This window comes from Ascaphus truei, unplaced genomic scaffold, assembly GCF_040206685.1.
Source record: "Ascaphus truei isolate aAscTru1 unplaced genomic scaffold, aAscTru1.hap1 HAP1_SCAFFOLD_257, whole genome shotgun sequence".
Classification (NCBI taxonomy): Eukaryota; Metazoa; Chordata; class Amphibia; order Anura; family Ascaphidae; genus Ascaphus; species Ascaphus truei.
In genome coordinates this window covers 178833-195464 of record NW_027455503.1, presented here as the reverse complement: position 1 = coordinate 195464, position 16632 = coordinate 178833, and the positions used below count along the sequence as shown (strand labels likewise).

Sequence of the window (16632 nt, the reverse complement as noted above, 5' to 3'; positions counted from 1 at the left end):
GAAGCAGTAAGTGGGAGTGTGCGGAGGTAGAGCTGTGAGAGCAGGTAATGTGTGAGGGGAGTTGGGGAAGCAGTAAGTGGGAGTGTGCGGAGGTAGAGCTGTGAGTGCAGATAATGTGTGAGGGAGTTGGGGAAGCAGTAAGTGGGAGTGTGCGGAGGTAGAGCTGTGAGAGCAGGTAATGTGTGAGGGAGTTGGGGAAGCAGTAAGTGGGAGTGTGCGGAGGTAGAGCAGTGAGAGCAGGTAATGTGTGGGGGAGTTGGGGAAGCAGTAAGTGGGAGTGTGCGGAGGTAGAGCTGTGAGAGCAGGTAATGTGTGAGGGAGTTGGGGAAGCAGTAAGTGGGAGTGTGCGGAGGTAGAGCTGTGAGAGCAGGTAATGTGTGAGGGAGTTGGGGAAGCAGTAAGTGGGAGTGTGGGGAGGTAGAGCTGTGAGAGCAGGTAATGTGTGAGGGAGTTGGGGAAGCAGTAAGTGGGAGTGTGCGGAGGTAGAGCTGTGAGAGCAGGTAATGTGTGAGGGAGTTGGGGAAGCAGTAAGTGGGAGTGTGCGGAGGTAGAGCTGTGAGAGCAGGTAATGTGTGAGGGAGTTGGGGAAGCAGTAAGTGGGAGTGTGCGGAGGTTGAGCTGTGAGAGCAGGTAATGTGTGAGGGGAGTTGGGGAAGCAGTAAGTGGGAGTGTGCGGAGGTAGAGCTGTGAGAGTAGGTAATGTGTGAGGGAGTTGGCGCTGGGGAAGCAGTAAGTGGGAGTGTGCGGAGGTAGAGCTGTGAGTAGGTAATGTGTGAGGGAGTTGGGGAAGCAGTAAGTGGGAGTGTGCGGAGGTTGAGCTGTGAGAGCAGGTAATGTGTGAGGGAGTTGGGGACGCAGTAAGTGGGAGTGTGCGGAGGTAGAGCTGTGAGAGCAGGTAATGTGTGAGGGAGTTGGGGAAGCAGTAAGTGGGAGTGTGCGGAGGTAGAGCTGTGAGAGCGGGTAATGTGTGAGGGAGTTGGGGAAGCAGTAAGTGGGAGTGTGCGGAGGTAGAGCTGTGAGAGCAGGTAATGTGTGAGGGAGTTGGGGAAGCAGTAAGTGGGAGTGTGCGGAGGTAGAGCTGTGAGAGCAGGTAATGTGTGGGGGAGTTGGGGAAGCAGTAAGTGGGAGTGTGCGGAGGTAGAGCTGTGAGAGCGGGTAATGTGTGAGGGAGTTGGGGAAGCAGTATGTGGGAGTGTGCGGAGGTACAGCTGTGAGAGCAGGTAATGTGTGAGGGAGTTGGTGTTGGGGAAGCAGTAAGTGGGAGTGTGCGGAGGTAGAGCTGTGAGAGCAGGTAATGTGTGAGGGAGTTGGTGTTGGGGAAGCAGTAAGTGGGAGTGTGCGGAGGTAGAGCTGTGAGAGCAGGTAATGTGTGAGGGAGTTGGTGTTGGGGAAGCAGTAAGTGGGAGTGTGCGGAGGTAGAGCTGTGAGAGCAGGTAATGTGTGAGGGAGTTGGGGAAGCAGTAAGTGGGAGTGTGAGGAGGTAGAGCTGTGAGAGCAGGTAATGTGTGAGGGAGTTGGGGAAGCAGTAAGTGGGAGTGTGCGGAGGTAGAGCTGTGAAAGCAGGTAATGTGTGAGGGAGTTGGGGAAGCAGTAAGTGGGAGTGTGCGGAGGTAGAGCTGTGAGTGCAGATAATGTGTGAGGGAGTTGGTGTTGGGGAAGCAGTAAGTGGGAGTGTGCGGAGGTTGAGCTGTGAGAGCAGGTAATGTGTGAGGGGAGTTGGGGAAGCAGTAAGTGGGAGTGTGCGGAGGTAGAGCTGTGAGAGCAGGTACTGCACCGACACACTTTATTCGAGTAAATACCCGGTATGTACCTGGCAGATACCTGGAATGCGCCACTCCTAACCTCTGACAAGCCCCGTTGCATTTGCCTTCCCAGCCTGGGTTCATGCCTGGCTGATGGGCGGCTGATCTGTTAAATGATAATGATTAGGATTTAATAGGCTGCAATGCTTCGCGTGTCTACCAGATGGCATAAATTCATGAATTGTAATGCAGTTTATATATATATACTGTGCAGTATTGCAGCCAGCGGGAATAAAATGCTTCAATCCCTGCTTGGAAAATAACTCAATGTACTCGGGCAGAAAACAGTCACAAACCTCAATACACCCGGGTATACCCGAATTCGTGGGACTAGCCAAGCTCGAATAAAGTGTGTCGCCAGTGTAATGTGTGAGGGAGTTGGGGAAGCAGTAAGTGGGAGTGTGCGGAGGTAGAGCAGTGAGAGCAGGTAATGTGTGGGGGAGTTGGGGAAGCAGTAAGTGGGAGTGTGCGGAGGTAGAGCTGTGAGAGCAGGTAATGTGTGAGGGAGTTGGGGAAGCAGTAAGTGGGAGTGTGCGGAGGTAGAGCTGTGAGAGCAGGTAATGTGTGAGGGAGTTGGTGTTGGGGAAGCAGTAAGTGGGAGTGTGAGGAGGTAGAGCTGTGAGAGCAGGTAATGTGTGAGGGAGTTGGGGAAGCAGTAAGTGGGAGTGTGCGGAGGTAGAGCTGTGAGAGCAGGTAATGTGTGAGGGAGTTGGGGAAGCAATAAGTGGGTGTGTGCGGAGGTAGAGCTGTGAGAGCAGGTAATGTGTGAGGGAGTTGGGGAAGCAGTAAGTGAGAGTGTGCGGAGGTAGAGCTGTGAGAGCAGGTAATGTGTGAGGGAGTTGGGGAAGCAGTAAGTGGGAGTGTGCGGAGGTAGAGCTGTGAGAGCAGGTAATGTGTGAGGGAGTTGGTGTTGGGGAAGCAGTAAGTGGGAGTGTGCGGAGGTGGAGCTGTGAGAGCAGGTAATGTGTGAGGGAGTTGGGGAAGCAGTAAGTGGGAGTGTGCGGAGGTAGAGCTGTGAGAGCGGGTAATGTGTGAGGGAGTTGGGGAAGCAGTAAGTGGGAGTGTGAGAAGGTAGAGCAGTGAGAGCAGGTAATGTGTGAGAGAGTTGGGGAAGCAGTAAGTGGGAGTGTGCGGAGGTAGAGCTGTGAGAGCAGGTAATGTGTGAGGGAGTTGGGGAAGCAGTAAGTGAGAGTGTGCGGAGGTAGAGCTGTGAGAGCAGGTAATGTGTGAGGGAGTTGGGGAAGCAGTAAGTGGGAGTGTGCGGAGGTAGAGCTGTGAGAGCAGGTAATGTGTGAGGGAGTTGGGGTTGGGGAAGCAGTAAGTGGGAGTGTGCGGAGGTAGAGCTGTGAGAGCAGGTAATGTGTGAGGGAGTTGGGGAAGCAGTAAGTGGGAGTGTGCGGAGGTTGAGCTGTGAGAGCAGGTAATGTGTGAGGGGAGTTGGGGAAGCAGTAAGTGGGAGTGTGCGGAGGTAGAGCTGTGAGAGCAGGTAATGTGTGAGGGAGTTGGGGAAGCAGTAAGTGGGAGTGTGCGGAGGTAGAGCTGTGAGAGCGGGTAATGTGTGAGGGAGTTGGTGTTGGGGAAGCAGTAAGTGGGAGTGTGCGGAGGTAGAGCTGTGAGAGTAGGTAATGTGTGAGGGAGTTGGCGCTGGGGAAGCAGTAAGTGGGAGTGTGCGGAGGTAGAGCTGTGAGTAGGTAATGTGTGAGGGAGTTGGGGAAGCAGTAAGTGGGAGTGTGCGGAGGTTGAGCTGTGAGAGCAGGTAATGTGTGAGGGAGTTGGGGACGCAGTAAGTGGGAGTGTGCGGAGGTAGAGCTGTGAGAGCAGGTAATGTGTGAGGGAGTTGGGGAAGCAGTAAGTGGGAGTGTGCGGAGGTAGAGCTGTGAGAGCGGGTAATGTGTGAGGGAGTTGGGGAAGCAGTAAGTGGGAGTGTGCGGAGGTAGAGCTGTGAGAGCAGGTAATGTGTGAGGGAGTTGGGGAAGCAGTAAGTGGGAGTGTGCGGAGGTAGAGCTGTGAGAGCAGGTAATGTGTGAGGGAGTTGGGGAAGCAGTAAGTGGGAGTGTGCGGAGGTAGAGCTGTGAGAGCAGGTAATGTGTGGGGGAGTTGGGGAAGCAGTAAGTGGGAGTGTGCGGAGGTAGAGCTGTGAGAGCGGGTAATGTGTGAGGGAGTTGGGGAAGCAGTATGTGGGAGTGTGCGGAGGTACAGCTGTGAGAGCAGGTAATGTGTGAGGGAGTTGGTGTTGGGGAAGCAGTAAGTGGGAGTGTGCGGAGGTAGAGCTGTGAGAGCAGGTAATGTGTGAGGGAGTTGGTGTTGGGGAAGCAGTAAGTGGGAGTGTGCGGAGGTAGAGCTGTGAGAGCAGGTAATGTGTGAGGGAGTTGGTGTTGGGGAAGCAGTAAGTGGGAGTGTGCGGAGGTAGAGCTGTGAGAGCAGGTAATGTGTGAGGGAGTTGGGGAAGCAGTAAGTGGGAGTGTGAGGAGGTAGAGCTGTGAGAGCAGGTAATGTGTGAGGGAGTTGGGGAAGCAGTAAGTGGGAGTGTGCGGAGGTAGAGCTGTGAAAGCAGGTAATGTGTGAGGGAGTTGGGGAAGCAGTAAGTGGGAGTGTGCGGAGGTAGAGCTGTGAGTGCAGATAATGTGTGAGGGAGTTGGTGTTGGGGAAGCAGTAAGTGGGAGTGTGCGGAGGTTGAGCTGTGAGAGCAGGTAATGTGTGAGGGGAGTTGGGGAAGCAGTAAGTGGGAGTGTGCGGAGGTAGAGCTGTGAGAGCAGGTAATGTGTGAGGGAGTTGGGGAAGCAGTAAGTGGGAGTGTGCGGAGGTAGAGCAGTGAGAGCAGGTAATGTGTGGGGGAGTTGGGGAAGCAGTAAGTGGGAGTGTGCGGAGGTAGAGCTGTGAGAGCAGGTAATGTGTGAGGGAGTTGGGGTGGGGAAGCAGTAAGTGGGAGTGTGCGGAGGTAGAGCTGTGAGAGCAGGTAATGTGTGAGGGAGTTGGTGTTGGGGAAGCAGTAAGTGGGAGTGTGAGGAGGTAGAGCTGTGAGAGCAGGTAATGTGTGAGGGAGTTGGGGAAGCAGTAAGTGGGAGTGTGCGGAGGTAGAGCTGTGAGAGCAGGTAATGTGTGAGGGAGTTGGGGAAGCAATAAGTGGGTGTGTGCGGAGGTAGAGCTGTGAGAGCAGGTAATGTGTGAGGGAGTTGGGGAAGCAGTAAGTGAGAGTGTGCGGAGGTAGAGCTGTGAGAGCAGGTAATGTGTGAGGGAGTTGGGGAAGCAGTAAGTGGGAGTGTGCGGAGGTAGAGCTGTGAGAGCAGGTAATGTGTGAGGGAGTTGGTGTTGGGGAAGCAGTAAGTGGGAGTGTGCGGAGGTGGAGCTGTGAGAGCAGGTAATGTGTGAGGGAGTTGGGGAAGCAGTAAGTGGGAGTGTGCGGAGGTAGAGCTGTGAGAGCGGGTAATGTGTGAGGGAGTTGGGGAAGCAGTAAGTGGGAGTGTGAGAAGGTAGAGCAGTGAGAGCAGGTAATGTGTGAGAGAGTTGGGGAAGCAGTAAGTGGGAGTGTGCGGAGGTAGAGCTGTGAGAGCAGGTAATGTGTGAGGGAGTTGGGGAAGCAGTAAGTGAGAGTGTGCGGAGGTAGAGCTGTGAGAGCAGGTAATGTGTGAGGGAGTTGGGGAAGCAGTAAGTGGGAGTGTGCGGAGGTAGAGCTGTGAGAGCAGGTAATGTGTGAGGGAGTTGGGGTTGGGGAAGCAGTAAGTGGGAGTGTGCGGAGGTAGAGCTGTGAGAGCAGGTAATGTGTGAGGGAGTTGGGGAAGCAGTAAGTGGGAGTGTGCGGAGGTTGAGCTGTGAGAGCAGGTAATGTGTGGGGGAGTTGGGGAAGCAGTAAGTGGGAGTGTGCGGAGGTAGAGCTGTGAGAGCAGGTAATGTGTGAGGGAGTTGGGGTTGGGGAAGCAGTAAGTGGGAGTGTGCGGAGGTAGAGCTGTGAGAGCAGGTAATGTGTGAGGGAGTTGGGGAAGCAGTAAGTGGGAGTGTGCGGAGGTAGAGCTGTGAGAGCAGGTAATGTGTGAGGGAGTTGGGGAAGCAGTAAGTGGGAGTGTGCGGAGGTAGAGCTGTGAGAGCAGGTAATGTGTGAGGGAGTTGGGGTTGGGGAAGCAGTAAGTGGGAGTGTGCGGAGGTAGAGCTGTGAGAGCAGGTAATGTGTGAGGGAGTTGGGGAAGCAGTAAGTGGGAGTGTGTGGAGGTAGAGCTGTGAGAGCAGGTAATGTGTGAGGGAGTTGGGGAAGCAGTAAGTGGGATTGTGCGGATGTAGAGCTGTGAGAGCAGGTAATGTGTGAGGGAGTTGGTGTTGGGGAAGCAGTAAGTGGGAGTGTGCGGAGGTAGAGCTGTGAGAGCAGGTAATGTGTGAGGGAGTTGGGGAAGCAGTAAGTGGGAGTGTGAGGAGGTAGAGCAGTGAGAGCAGGTAATGTGTCAGGGAGTTGGGGAAGCAGTAAGTGGGAGTGTGCGGAGGTAGAGCTGTGAGAGCAGGTAATGTGTGAGGGAGTTGGGGAAGCAGTAAGTGGGAGTGTGCGGAGGTAGAGCTGTGAGAGCAGGTAATGTGTGAGGGAGTTGAGGAAGCAGTAAGTGGGAGTGTGCGGAGGTAGAGCTGTGAGAGCAGGTAATGTGTGAAGGAGTTGGTGTTGGGGAAGCAGTAAGTGGGAGTGTGCGGAGGTAGAGGTGTGAGAGCAGGTAATGTGTGAGGGAGTTGGTGTTGGGGAAGCAGTAAGTGGGAGTGTGCGGAGGTAGAGCAGTGAGAGCAGGTAATGTGTGAGGGAGTTGGGGAAGCAGTAAGTGGGAGTGTGCGCAGGTAGAGCTGTGAGTAGGTAATGTGTGAGGGAGTTGGGGAAGCAGTAAGTGGGAGTGTGCGCAGGTAGAGCTGTGAGAGCAGGTAATGTGTGAGGGAGTTGGGGAAGCAGTAAGTGGGAGTGTGCGGAGGTAGAGCTGTGAGAGCAGGTAATGTGTGAAGGAGTTGGGGAAGCAGTAAGTGGGAGTGTGGGGAGGTAGGTCTGTGAGAGCAGGTAATGTGTGAGGGAGTTGGTGTTGGGGAAGCAGTAAGTGGGAGTGTGCGGAGGTAGAGCTGTGAGAGCAGGTAATGTGTGAAGGAGTTGGGGAAGCAGTAAGTGGGAGTGTGCGCAGGTAGAGCTGTGAGAGCAGGTAATGTGTGAGGGAGTTGGGGAAGCAGTAAGTGGGAGTGTGCGGAGGTAGAGCTGTGAGAGCAGGTAATGTGTGAAGGAGTTGGGGAAGCAGTAAGTGGGAGTGTGGGGAGGTAGAGCTGTGAGAGCAGGTAATGTGTGAGGGAGTTGGTGTTGGGGAAGCAGTAAGTGGGAGTGTGCGGCGGTAGAGCTGTCAGAGCAGGTAATGTGTGAGGGAGTTGGGGAAGCAGTAAGTGGGAGTGTGCGGAGGTAGAGCTGTGAGAGCAGGTAATGTGTGAGGGAGTTGGGGAAGCAGTAAGCAGTAAGTGGGAGTGTGCGGAGGTAGAGCTGTGAGAGCAGGTAATGTGTGAGGGAGTTGGCATTGTGGGAGTGTGCGGAGGTAGAGCTGTGAGAGCAGGTAATGTGTGAGGGAGTTGGGGAAGCAGTAAGTGGGAGTGTGAGGAGGTAGAGCAGTGAGAGCAGGTAATGTGTCAGGGAGTTGGGGAAGCAGTAAGTGGGAGTGTGCGGAGGTAGAGCTGTGAGAGCAAGTAATGTGTGAGGAAGTTGGGGAAGCAGTAAGTGGGAGTGTGTGGAGGTAGAGCTGTGAGAGCAGGTAATGTGTGAGGGAGTTGGGGAAGCAGTAAGTGGGAGTGTGCGGAGGTAGAGCTGTGAGAGCAGGTAATGTGTGAGGGAGTTGAGGAAGCAGTAAGTGGGAGTGTGCGGAGGTAGAGCTGTGAGAGCAGGTAATGTGTGAAGGAGTTGGTGTTGGGGAAGCAGTAAGTGGGAGTGTGCGGAGGTAGAGGTGTGAGAGCAGGTAATGTGTGAGGGAGTTGGTGTTGGGGAAGCAGTAAGTGGGAGTGTGCAGAGGTAGAGCTGTGAGAGCAGGTAATGTGTGAGGGAGTTGGCGTTGGGGAAGCAGTAAGTGGGAGTGTGCGGAGGTAGAGCTGTGAGAGCAGGTAATGTGTGAGGGAGTTGGGGAAGCAGTAAGTGGGAGTGTGCGGAGGTAGAGCTGTGAGAGCAGGTAATGTGTGAGGGAGTTGGGGAAGCAGTAAGTGGGAGTGTGCGGAGGTAGAGCTGTGAGAGCAGGTAATGTGTGAAGGAGTTGGGGAAGCAGTAAGTGGGAGTGTGCGGAGGTAGAGCTGTGAGAGCAGGTAATGTGTGAGGGAGTTGGTGTTGGGGAAGCAGTAAGTGGGAGTGTGCGGCGGTAGAGCTGTCAGAGCAGGTAATGTGTGAGGGAGTTGGGGAAGCAGTAAGTGGGCGTGTGCGGAGGTAGAGCTGTGAGAGCAGGTAATGTGTGAGGGAGTTGGGGAAGCAGTAAGTGGGAGTGTGCGGAGGTAGAGCTGTGAGAGCAGGTAATGTGTGAGGGAGTTGGTGTTGGGGAAGCAGTAAGTGGGAGTGTGCGGAGGTAGAGCTGTGAGAGCAGGTAATGTGTGAGGGAGTTGGGGAAGCAGTAAGTGGGAGTGTGCGGAGGTAGAGCTGTGAGAGCAGGTAATGTGTGAGGGAGTTGGTGTTGGGGAAGCAGTAAGTGGGAGTGTGCGGAGGTAGAGCTGTGAGAGCAGGTAATGTGTGAGGGAGTTGGGGAAGCAGTAAGTGGGAGTGTGCGGAGGTAGAGCTGTGAGAGCAGGTAATGTGTGAGGGAGTTGGGGAAGCAGTAAGTGGGAGTGTGCGGAGGTAGAGCTGTGAGAGCAGGTAATGTGTGAGGGAGTTGGGGAAGCAGTAAGTGGGAGTGTGCAGAGGTAGAGCTGTGAGAGCAGGTAATGTGTGAGGGGAGTTGGGGAAGCAGTAAGTGGGTGTGCGCGGAGGTAGAGCTGTGAGAGCAGGTAATGTGTGAGGGAGTTGGGGAAGCAGTAAGTGGGAGTGTGCGGAGGTAGAGCTGTGAGAGCAGGTAATGTGTGAGGGAGTTGGGGAAGCAGTAAGTGGGAGTGTGCGGAGGTAGAGCTGTGAGAGCAGGTAATGTGTGAGGGAGTTGGTGTTGGGGAAGCAGTAAGTGGGAGTGTGCGGAGGTAGAGCTGTGAGAGCAGGTAATGTGTGAGGGAGTTGGGGAAGCAGTAAGTGGGAGTGTGCGGAGGTAGAGCTGTGAGAGCAGGTAATGTGTGAGGGGTTGGGGAAGCAGTAAGTGGGAGTGTGCGGAGGTAGAGCTGTGAGAGCAGGTAATGTGTGAGGGAGTTGGTGTTGGGGAAGCAGTAAGTGGGAGTGTGCGGAGGTAGAGCTGTGAGAGCAGGTAATGTGTGAGGGAGTTGGGGAAGCAGTAAGTGGGAGTGTGCGGAGGTTGAGCTGTGAGAGCAGGTAATGTGTGAGGGGTTGGGGAAGCAGTAAGTGGGAGTGTGCGGAGGTAGAGCAGTGAGAGCAGGTAATGTGTGGGGGAGTTGGGGAAGCAGTAAGTGGGAGTGTGCAGAGGTAGAGCAGTGAGAGCAGGTAATGTGTGGGGGAGTTGGGGAAGCAGTAAGTGGGAGTGTGCGGAGGTTGAGCTGTGAGAGCAGGTAATGTGTGAGGGGTTGGGGAAGCAGTAAGTGGGAGTGTGCGGAGGTAGAGCTGTGACAGCGGGTAATGTGTGAGGGAGTTGGCGTTGGTGAAGCAGTAAGTGGGAGTGTGCGGAGGTAGAGCAGTGAGAGCAGGTAATGTGTGGGGGAGTTGGGGAAGCAGTAAGTGGGAGTGTGCGGAGGTTGAGCTGTGAGAGCAGGTAATGTGTGAGGGAGTTGGCGTTGGTGAAGCAGTAAGTGGGAGTGTGCGGAGGTAGAGCTGTGAGAGCAGGTAATGTGTGAGGGGAGTTGGGGAAGCAGTAAGTGGGAGTGTGCGGAGGTAGAGCTGTGAGTGCAGATAATGTGTGAGGGAGTTGGGGAAGCAGTAAGTGGGAGTGTGCGGAGGTAGAGCTGTGAGAGCAGGTAATGTGTGAGGGAGTTGGGGAAGCAGTAAGTGGGAGTGTGCGGAGGTAGAGCAGTGAGAGCAGGTAATGTGTGGGGGAGTTGGGGAAGCAGTAATTGGGAGTGTGCGGAGGTAGAGCTGTGAGAGCAGGTAATGTGTGAGGGAGTTGGGGAAGCAGTAAGTGGGAGTGTGCGGAGGTAGAGCTGTGAGAGCAGGTAATGTGTGAGGGAGTTGGGGAAGCAGTAAGTGGGAGTGTGGGGAGGTAGAGCTGTGAGAGCAGGTAATGTGTGAGGGAGTTGGGGAAGCAGTAAGTGGGAGTGTGCGGAGGTAGAGCTGTGAGAGCAGGTAATGTGTGAGGGAGTTGGGGAAGCAGTAAGTGGGAGTGTGCGGAGGTAGAGCTGTGAGAGCAGGTAATGTGTGAGGGAGTTGGGGAAGCAGTAAGTGGGAGTGTGCGGAGGTTGAGCTGTGAGAGCAGGTAATGTGTGAGGGGAGTTGGGGAAGCAGTAAGTGGGAGTGTGCGGAGGTAGAGCTGTGAGAGTAGGTAATGTGTGAGGGAGTTGGCGCTGGGGAAGCAGTAAGTGGGAGTGTGCGGAGGTAGAGCTGTGAGTAGGTAATGTGTGAGGGAGTTGGGGAAGCAGTAAGTGGGAGTGTGCGGAGGTTGAGCTGTGAGAGCAGGTAATGTGTGAGGGAGTTGGGGACGCAGTAAGTGGGAGTGTGCGGAGGTAGAGCTGTGAGAGCAGGTAATGTGTGAGGGAGTTGGGGAAGCAGTAAGTGGGAGTGTGCGGAGGTAGAGCTGTGAGAGCGGGTAATGTGTGAGGGAGTTGGGGAAGCAGTAAGTGGGAGTGTGCGGAGGTAGAGCTGTGAGAGCAGGTAATGTGTGAGGGAGTTGGGGAAGCAGTAAGTGGGAGTGTGCGGAGGTAGAGCTGTGAGAGCAGGTAATGTGTGAGGGAGTTGGGGAAGCAGTAAGTGGGAGTGTGCGGAGGTAGAGCTGTGAGAGCAGGTAATGTGTGGGGGAGTTGGGGAAGCAGTAAGTGGGAGTGTGCGGAGGTAGAGCTGTGAGAGCGGGTAATGTGTGAGGGAGTTGGGGAAGCAGTAAGTGGGAGTGTGCGGAGGTACAGCTGTGAGAGCAGGTAATGTGTGAGGGAGTTGGTGTTGGGGAAGCAGTAAGTGGGAGTGTGCGGAGGTAGAGCTGTGAGAGCAGGTAATGTGTGAGGGAGTTGGTGTTGGGGAAGCAGTAAGTGGGAGTGTGCGGAGGTAGAGCTGTGAGAGCAGGTAATGTGTGAGGGAGTTGGTGTTGGGGAAGCAGTAAGTGGGAGTGTGCGGAGGTAGAGCTGTGAGAGCAGGTAATGTGTGAGGGAGTTGGGGAAGCAGTAAGTGGGAGTGTGAGGAGGTAGAGCTGTGAGAGCAGGTAATGTGTGAGGGAGTTGGGGAAGCAGTAAGTGGGAGTGTGCGGAGGTAGAGCTGTGAGAGCAGGTAATGTGTGAGGGAGTTGGGGAAGCAGTAAGTGGGAGTGTGCGGAGGTAGAGCTGTGAGTGCAGATAATGTGTGAGGGAGTTGGTGTTGGGGAAGCAGTAAGTGGGAGTGTGCGGAGGTTGAGCTGTGAGAGCAGGTAATGTGTGAGGGAGTTGGGGAAGCAGTAAGTGGGAGTGTGCGGAGGTAGAGCAGTGAGAGCAGGTAATGTGTGGGGGAGTTGGGGAAGCAGTAAGTGGGAGTGTGCGGAGGTAGAGCTGTGAGAGCAGGTAATGTGTGAGGGAGTTGGGGAAGCAGTAAGTGGGAGTGTGCGGAGGTAGAGCTGTGAGAGCAGGTAATGTGTGAGGGAGTTGGTGTTGGGGAAGCAGTAAGTGGGAGTGTGAGGAGGTAGAGCTGTGAGAGCAGGTAATGTGTGAGGGAGTTGGGGAAGCAGTAAGTGGGAGTGTGCGGAGGTAGAGCTGTGAGAGCAGGTAATGTGTGAGGGAGTTGGGGAAGCAATAAGTGGGTGTGTGCGGAGGTAGAGCTGTGAGAGCAGGTAATGTGTGAGGGAGTTGGGGAAGCAGTAAGTGGGAGTGTGCGGAGGTAGAGCTGTGAGAGCAGGTAATGTGTGAGGGAGTTGGGGAAGCAGTAAGTGGGAGTGTGCGGAGGTAGAGCTGTGAGAGCAGGTAATGTGTGAGGGAGTTGGGGAAGCAGCAAGTGGGAGTGTGCGGAGGTTGAGCTGTGAGAGCAGGTAATGTGTGAGGGAGTTGGTGTTGGGGAAGCAGTAAGTGGGAGTGTGCGGAGGTAGAGCTGTGAGAGCAGGTAATATGTGAGGGAGTTGGGGAAGCAGTAAGTGGGAGTGTGCGGAGGTAGAGCTGTGAGAGCAGGTAATATGTGAGGGAGTTGGGGAAGCAGTAAGTGGGAGTGTGCGGAGGTAGAGCTGTGAGAGCAGGTAATGTGTGAGGGAGTTGGGGAAGCAGTAAGTGGGAGTGTGCGGAGGTAGAGCTGTGAGAGCAGGTAATGTGTGAGGGAGTTGGGGAAGCAGTAAGTGGGAGTGTGCGGAGGTAGAGCTGTGAGAGCAGGTAATGTGTGAGGGAGTTGGGGAAGCAGTAAGTGGGAGTGTGCGGAGGTAGAGCAGTGAGAGCAGGTAATGTGTGAGGGAGTTGAGGAAGCAGTAAGCAGTAAGTGGGAGTGTGCGGAGGTTGAGCTGTGAGAGCAGGTAATGTGTGAGGGAGTTGAGGAAGCAGTAAGCAGTAAGTGGGAGTGTGCTGAGGTAGAGCTGTGAGAGTAGGTAATGTGTGAGGGAGTTGGGAAGCAGTAAGAGGGAGTTGGGAAGCAGTAAGTGGGAGTGTGCGGAGGTAGAGCTGTGAGAGCAGGTAATGTGTGGGTGAGGGAGTTGGTGTTGGGGAAGCAGTAAGTGGGAGTGTGCGGAGGTAGAGCTGTGAGAGCAGGTAATGTGTGAGGGAGTTGGGGAAGCAGTAAGTGGGAGTGTGCGGAGGTAGAGCTGTGAGAGCAGGTAATGTGTGGGGGAGTTGGTGTTGGGGAAGCAGTAAGTGGGAGTGTGCGGAGGTAGAGCTGTGAGAGCAGGTAATGTGTGGGGGAGTTGGTGTTGGGGAAGCAGTAAGTGGGAGTGTGCGGAGGTAGAGCTGTGAGAGCAGGTAATGTGTGAGGGAGTTGAGGAAGCAGTAAGCAGTAAGTGGGAGTGTGCGGAGGTTGAGCTGTGAGAGCAGGTAATGTGTGAGGGAGTTGAGGAAGCAGTAAGCAGTAAGTGGGAGTGTGCGGAGGTAGAGCTGTGAGAGTAGGTAATGTGTGAGGGAGTTGGGAAGCAGTAAGTGGGAGTGTGCGGAGGTAGAGCTGTGAGAGCAGGTAATGTGTGGGTGAGGGAGTTGGTGTTGGGGAAGCAGTAAGTGGGAGTGTGCGGAGGTAGAGCTGTGAGAGCAGGTAATGTGTGAGGGAGTTGGGGAAGCAGTAAGTGGGAGTGTGCGGAGGTAGAGCTGTGAGAGCAGGTAATGTGTGAGGGAGTTGGGGAAGCAGTAAGTGGGAGTGTGCGGAGGTAGAGCTGTGAGAGCAGGTAATGTGTGAGGGAGTTGGGGAAGCAGTAAGTGGGAGTGTGCGGAGGTAGAGCTGTGAGTGCAGGTAATGTGTGAGGGAGTTGGGGAAGCAGTAAGTGGGAATGTGCGGGGTAGAGCTGTGAGAGCAGGTAATGTGTGAGGGAGTTGGCGTTGGGGAAGCAGTAAGTGGGAGTGTGAGGAGGTAGAGCTGTGGGAGCAGGTAATGTGTGAGGGAGTTGGGGAAGCAGTAAGTGGGAGTGTGCGGAGGTAGAGCTGTGAGAGCAGGTAATGTGTGAGGGAGTTGGGGAAGCAGTAAGTGGGAGTGTGCGGAGGTAGAGCTGTGAGAGCAGGTAATGTGTGAGGGAGTTGGGGAAGCAGTAAGTGGGAGTGTGCGGAGGTAGAGCTGTGAGAGCAGGTAATGTGTGAGGGAGTTGGTGTTGGGGAAGCAGTAAGTGGGAGTGTGCGGAGGTAGAGCTGTGAGAGCAGGTAATGTGTGAGGGAGTTGGGGAAGCAGTAAGTGGGAGTGTGAGGAGGTAGAGCTGTGAGAGCAGGTAATGTGTGAGGGAGTTGGGGAAGCAGTAAGTGGGAGTGTGCGGGGGTAGAGCTGTGAGAGCAGGTAATGTGTGAGGGAGTTGGGGAAGCAGTAAGTGGGAGTGTGCGGAGGTAGAGCTGTGAGAGCAGGTAATGTGTGAGGGAGTTGGGGAAGCAGTAAGTGGAAGTGTGCGGAGGTAGAGCTGTGAGAGCAGGTAATGTGTGAGGGAGTTGGGGAAGCAGTAAGTGGGAGTGTGCGGAGGTAGAGCTGTGAGAGCAGGTAATGTGTGAGGGAGTTGGGGAAGCAGTAAGTGGGAGTGTGCGGAGGTAGAGCTGTGAGAGCAGGTAATGTGTGAGGGAGTTGGTGTTGGGGAAGCAGTAAGTGGGAGTGTGCGGAGGTAGAGCTGTGAGAGCAGGTAATGTGTGAGGGAGTTGGTGTTGGGGAAGCAGTAAGTGGAAGTGTGCGGAGGTAGAGCTGTGAGAGCAGGTAATGTGTGAGGGAGTTGGGGAAGCAGTAAGTGGGAGTGTGAGGAGGTAGAGCTGTGAGAGCAGGTAATGTGTGAGGGAGTTGGGGAAGCAGTAAGTGGGAGTGTGCGGAGGTAGAGCTGTGAGAGCAGGTAATGTGTGAGGGAGTTGGGGAAGCAGTAAGTGGGAGTGTGCGGAGGTAGAGCTGTGAGAGCAGGTAATGTGTGAGGGAGTTGGGGAAGCAGTAAGTGGGAGTGTGCGGAGGTAGAGCTGTGAGAGCAGGTAATGTGTGAGGGAGTTGGCGTTGGGGAAGCAGTAAGTGGGAGTGTGCGGAGGTTGAGCTGTGAGAGCAGGTAATGTGTGAGTGAGTTGGGGAAGCAGTAAGTGGAAGTGTGCGGAGGTAGAGCTGTGAGAGCAGGTAATGTGTGGGGGAGTTGGGGAAGCAGTAAGTGGGAGTGTGCGGAGGTAGAGCTGTGAGAGCAGGTAATGTGTGAGGGAGTTGGGGAAGCAGTAAGTGGGAGTGTGCGGAGGTAGAGCTGTGAGAGCAGGTAATGTGTGAGGGAGTTGGGGAAGCAGTAAGTGGGAGTGTGCGGAGGTAGAGCTGTGAGAGCAGGTAATGTGTGAGGGAGTTGGTGTTGGGGAAGCAGTAAGTGGGAGTGTGCGGAGGTAGAGCTGTGAGAGCAGGTAATGTGTGAGGGAGTTGGGGAAGCAGTAAGTGGGAGTGTGCGGAGGTAGAGCTGTGAGAGCAGGTAATGTGTGGGGGAGTTGGGGAAGCAGTAAGTGGGAGTGTGCAGAGGTAGAGCTGTGAGAGCAGGTAATGTGTGAGGGAGTTGGGGAAGCAGTAAGTGGGAGTGTGCGGAGGTAGAGCTGTGAGAGCAGGTAATGTGTGAGGGAGTTGGGGAAGCAGTAAGTGGGAGTGTGCGGAGGTAGAGCTGTGAGAGCAGGTAATGTGTGAGGGAGTTGGGGAAGCAGTAAGTGGGAGTGTGCGGAGGTAGAGCTGTGAGAGCAGGTAATGTGTGAGGGAGTTGGGGAAGCAGTAAGTGGGAGTGTGTGGAGGTAGAGCTGTGAGAGCAGGTAATGTGTGAGGGAGTTGGTGTTGGGGAAGCAGTAAGTGGGAGTGTGCGGAGGTAGAGCTGTGAGAGCAGGTAATGTGTGAGGGAGTTGGGGAAGCAGTAAGTGGGAGTGTGAGGAGGTAGAGCTGTGAGAGCAGGTAATGTGTGAGGGAGTTGGGGAAGCAGTAAGCAGTAAGTGGGAGTGTGCGGAGGTAGAGCTGTGAGAACAGGTAATGTGTGAAGATGGGTAAAGTATTTTGGATGTATTTCCAAGTCTCTAGGTCCAGGAGAGAGGTGTGTGTGTCTTCCCTGGGGTAGTGGGAGAGGGGTATCTGCGGGGTAGTGGGGGGGAGGTTGTGAAGCTTCCCTGCTGGAGACTGGGGGGCTGTTCCAGGCTCAGTATAACCTGCTCTCCTTCTCAGCTGCTGCTCATCTCTCCTGCACACCTGGAGCACGGACCTCCCCACATCACCACTCCATCCCATTACCACAACGTGCAGACCTGACAGACCCCCGGAGATCCAGAAAGAGCCGCGACTATGAACTAGACGGCTACAAGAGCAGAAATCCTGTACCCGACGGAACCGACAGTCTGCTTCTGACACGTGACGGTGTATATATACTATCTTGTATATAAAGGAATATCCGTACCAAAGCGGCTTCACACTCCTGAATCCAGACCCCACACACTGAGTGCATCGCACCCGCCCCTGGAAGCCAGGAGAGCGCCTCCCTGCTGGGTGGTTATTTGGCGGGCTCCGGTAATCCCCGTTACCTCCTCCGTCCTGAGCCCGCTACTCTGCACATTATGGACCTCCATGCACTCTCGTCTTTTGGAGAGTCCCTGTTGTCCGAGGCACTGCAGGAGTTGTTTTATCAGACGGGCCCCAGGTGTTCTGTTTGTAGCTCCGGGCTGGATCTGCAGTTTCAGGGACTTCATGTTTATTTACAGCCTCTTCTTGAATTTTTTTTTTACATATTAAATGTTTTTTTTAAATGAAATGTCCAATTAATAATAAATCTCTTGTGATGAGAATTGTATTTTTATTACTTTTTTTTAATGCTTGTTTTTATGAAAATGTGAAATTTGTTCAGCAATTAACCCAATGAAACCCGTTTCTTACTTAACACGTGTCTGCCTTTTTATTCTGTGGTGAATCTGGTTCCTTGTGACGCCCCGCGGAGCCGAAAAGGGACCTGTCGTGTATTTTTAGTCTCCCCTGTTTATGTATGGCTGGGGGGAGAGGGGGTAAGGGGCAGTGAGACACAGGACCATACACCCATCAGCA

General features: G+C 54.5%; 1 protein-coding gene across 1 annotated transcript in view; it reads left to right on the top strand.

Annotated features, from left to right (window-relative positions):
* Positions 1-16379, top strand: part of KRTCAP3 (keratinocyte associated protein 3) — a 96116-nt gene extending 79737 nt beyond the window's left edge. The window contains exon 7 of the mRNA XM_075582825.1: positions 15766-16379. The gene's annotated coding sequence lies outside the window, so the exon portion shown is untranslated. The remainder of the gene's footprint in view (positions 1-15765) is intronic.
* The last annotated feature ends 253 nt before the right edge of the window (positions 16380-16632 follow it).